Source organism: Brassica oleracea, chromosome C1 (genome assembly GCF_000695525.1).
Source record: "Brassica oleracea var. oleracea cultivar TO1000 chromosome C1, BOL, whole genome shotgun sequence".
NCBI lineage: Eukaryota > Viridiplantae > Streptophyta > Magnoliopsida > Brassicales > Brassicaceae > Brassica > Brassica oleracea.
This window is the reverse complement of record NC_027748.1, coordinates 17,750,445-17,755,086: the sequence shown is the minus strand read 5'-3', so window position 1 is coordinate 17,755,086 and position 4,642 is coordinate 17,750,445.

The following is a 4,642-nucleotide window of genomic DNA, read 5'->3' as shown; positions in this document are numbered from 1 at the left end:
ACAAATGCTTCTGATATATATATATATATATTCACCTTAAAAGATACCAATTGACCATTTGAATCTTCCGTAAAGTACAAACGCAGTAAACATCAACTATTATGTAAAAAGCTGAGATGGATTGTATTGGCAGAGGCAAATGTTGTTGAACTTACACTGAGCCTCCGACAAAGGATAGGGAGGGAAAAATGAAAACTGAATAGAAATACAAAGACAACCGCGTTGAGAATAGAAAGACAACCATGTGTACTAATTAGAGGAATCTGTTGGTGAATTGAATATACTTGCCAGTTTATTAACTTTTTACAATATTGTCTGCAAATTTCAGCACCATCGACACAATACCACTACGAAACAAACAAACATGGAAATAATGTTTTAACTGAGATAAAGAGTTAAGAGAAGGATATGGCTTAGCTGAGAGCATGGTCAAGATTCATGATTATTGTGATGAATGAGTACCATGGAAGGATCCCCTGAAAATGAAAAATCGAGAACTTTAATACCAGAATTGATGAGACATCACGTCATCGATGTTAATGAGCTTTTTGATACCACCACTATTAATAAGTGATATTTTCTTACATCGTACATGAGGAGTGAGGGAAATGGTTACTGAATATGGACACAAATAGAAGATAAGTTTTGGATTTACTTACTTGCGACGGCATCAAAATCTTGGATCACTGTAGCAACAACATTGAAAGCTATTCCAGAGACATACAACCAGGAGTTTTGTGCATTTATATTCCTACATAGCTTCTTTTCATAATAGTCTGCCAAAATGGAAAGCAATCCCCTTAATCTAAAGGAATTCAAGTCATTTAATAGACTGATCATATTCTACTGTTTCAAAAAACAAATTAAATTAGTGCTTCACAAAAGGGAAGAAAATCAGGGCTGGATTTGAGTGTTTAGAGTGAAAGTTCCTAATAATCTAACCTTTGTGTATAGTCCGGCGAAACCACTTAAAAGAACCATAACCTACAAACAGCGCCAAAACAATCACATAAACTGATGTGTATGTGTATGTGGATGATTCATGCCCACTGATTCTCGATCAACCTGTTCGAGAAGAAAGTAAGCAAACTGGATAAACAGTCTCTTCACACATATCGAGAAGTTAGAGAAGTTTTGTGTATATAACATAAAAATTATGGTTTTTCAGAACAACTATTCAGTGGAAGCTGCTACCTTTAAGAGTAGTCTTCTTCTTCGAAAGTGTTTCAAGAGACTTGTTCATGTCTTAAGTTTGACTGATACACAAACAAATAAAGAATCTCCATCATCTGCTCATCGCTACCGTCTCCTCCGTCTTCATTACCACTATCCCATTTTTCCGTTATTCCAACCTAATCTACGTTGTCGCCATCGAGCTCCAGCTCCAAAACTCTGAAGGTCTCATTTTTCGATCCCTCATATGCCCATAGTTTTCTCCACTGACGACATCCAATCCCGCTCATTGTGTTCTCAATTTCGGAGAAGAGAGCTTTGGAGCTTCGAATTGATCAGTCTGGATTCGACACCATGACTGACGGTAACAAATGAAAAAAAAATAATCTAACCTTTGTGTATAGTCCGGCGAAACCACTTAAAAGAACCATAACCTACAAACAGCGCCAAAACAATCACATAAACTGATGTGTATGTGTATGTGGATGATTCATGCCCACTGATTCTCGATCAACCTGTTCGAGAAGAAAGTAAGCAAACTGGATAAACAGTCTCTTCACACATATCGAGAAGTTTTGTGTATATAACAGAAAAATTATGGTTTTTCAGAACAACTATTCAGTGGAAGCTGCTACCTTTAAGAGTAGTCTTCTTCTTCGAAAGTGTTTCAAGAGACTTGTTCATGTCTTAAGTTTGACTGATACACAAACAAATAAAGAATCTCCATCATCTGCTCATCGCTACCGTCTCCTCCGTCTTCATTACCACTATCCCATTTTTCCGTTATTCCAACCTAATCTACGTCGTCGCCATCGAGCTCCGGCTCCAAAACTCTGAAGGTCTCATTTTTCGATCCCTCATATGCCCATTCCCAATTCGGCACCGATCTGCCGTAGTTTTCTCCACTGACGACATCCAATCCCGCTCATTGTGTTCTCAATTTCGGAGAAGAGAGCTTTGGAGCTTCGAATTGATCAGTCTGGATTCGACACCATGACTGACGGTAACAAATGAAAAAAAATAATACTATTGGTTAGTAATATATATGTGTGTAGCGGAGGTAACCGAAACAATTGCTTGGATTGTTGTAGTAATGGAGGGGTCTTTATGAGTCGGAGGAGTGGGAAGTAACGTTATGAAGGGTATTGGAGAAGGTGTAAAGGCAGGGACACTTAGATAGGAGCGAAGAAGATGAAGTCCATAAGTAGCCCGTAAAGCTATGATTGACTTTACATGTATTTAGGGCTTTTTTTTTAAGGTTTGGTGATGGGCCACTGCAAAACGAAACCTAAAACATTTTATAAAGGCTAGGTCCGATTTATTTTACATGTCGTAAAAGAAAAGAAGAATAACGGGTATATCTGATGCTGAACTGTCAACTTAATAGGTTAGGAATATTTTAGCTGACGTGTCCTATCTCAGAGACCTCAAAAATAGTTCATTTTATATATTAGTGATTTAATTCCGTCTTACCATGCCCATGAATTAAGATGGTTTATCCATAGATTAGTTGATTTTGGGATAGTTGGTTTGCTTATCCATTACTTAATTAGGTGATTTTTCCGTGCTCATGCACGAATATAATTATTTCTAAAGTAAATATAGTATAATAATTATTGCTATTTACTTTTAATTCTAACTTAATTTATAATTTGTATGCATCATTTATATTAATAATATTATATTACTTTAATTATACTTATGATTATATATATGTTATATCTAATCGATTTTGTTGTTTTTACAGTCGATTTAGTTATCATTTGGGTAAATTGGATTGCATTTTTGAATTCAACTGTAATATTATTTATTCTAAATATATTAAAATTATGATTAATTTCTTATTTGCAATTAGGTGTTTGTTGTCTTAGATATGTAAATATATTTTGTATAACTTAAGATATATTGTGCTTAGAATAAAAAAATAAAATAAACTTAAGTGTTTGATTCCAAATTACATAAATTAATAAACGATAATATTCTGAAGTCTCATACATATATATAAATTTTTAAAAAGAAATAAATTGTAACAGTTGATTAATTTTATTTTCATTTTTAATATGTTTTGAATTTTCCTATGATTTATATTTATAAAATATATTACTATTTTCATAAAATTATATATTCTTATCGTAAGTAAATCTATGATTTTAGATATAAGTTGGATTAATCGAGTTACTCATGTTGTGAGTATATTGAGTTATGAGTTGTTTTATGAAAATCTAAAACTGCCGTACAACACCAGATTACCATTTGAATAATTATGTATATTAAACTCCACAGCTCATATCTCCAATAAAATCGATGTACATGTATAAGTAAAAATGTATGAGCTACTTATGCATGTAACTTCCTATTGAATAATTATCTTTTAAATGTACATGTATTTTCATAATATTTATCAAATTATATGTTGATGTTTTAAAAAATATATTAAAAAATAAAGCGATGATCAATAGGAAGTTACATGCATAAGTAGCTCATACATTTTTTGAAGCTCATGAACACATATCAATATTTACAATAATTAAAATATTTTATAAATTCTGAATAACTTTATGCTTTTGATTTATTGAATGGAGACTGAAATTTATTTTAAATAATCTTAAAATTGAGAATTCAGATTTGCTTTGATATTTTGATGATGTTCTATTAAGTTCCACAACATAAAAACATAAATTTAAAAGAAAATTTAATATTAAGAAAGAAAATAACTTTAATAATGATAAAATATAATATATCTACGTCATTAAACTATTTTGTAACTATATGAACAAACGATGTTTATTTTTAAATTTTATTTTTAGTTTTTTAATGTCTCTTAAACATAAGCAGTAAACAAAATTGTGATTGTATTTAATAATAATATCGTATAAATAAAATATAATTTATTGATATTTTTTTGCTGTAATTGAAAGATTTATAGTCAACTAAATATATAAAAAATAAATAAAACATTTCAATAATACGAATTATAAACTATTTTTAGTCAATTAAATATATATCAGTTTATGTTACTTAATTATTTTGTGTAATCATCTAAGAAAATAGATAGATACATTAAAATATATCTATTACTTTGAATTTTTTTTTGTATTTTTTAAAATTACTTTTTAAAAGAAATAATATTTCTTTTTCTAATATCAAAATTATCTGTGTAAATTCTTTTTAATGAAATCACATTATATATAAATTTATATTTTTCATCTAAGTAAATATAGATATAAAGAAATTATTTTATTACTTCAAAGGTATATTTTATGTTATTTAATTTTTTTAAATGTAATATTACTATTTTGTGAACTTTCCCTATTTTATGAAATCATATTATATATACATATATTTTTCGTTTTTCAATTCGTTTTTTTTACTTTACATAAATTTTCCTTTTTTTATTATATGTATATGTTTTTTGTAAAAATTTAAAAAGGAAACTGAATAAAAAATAAATAATAGTATTTTAAATGAA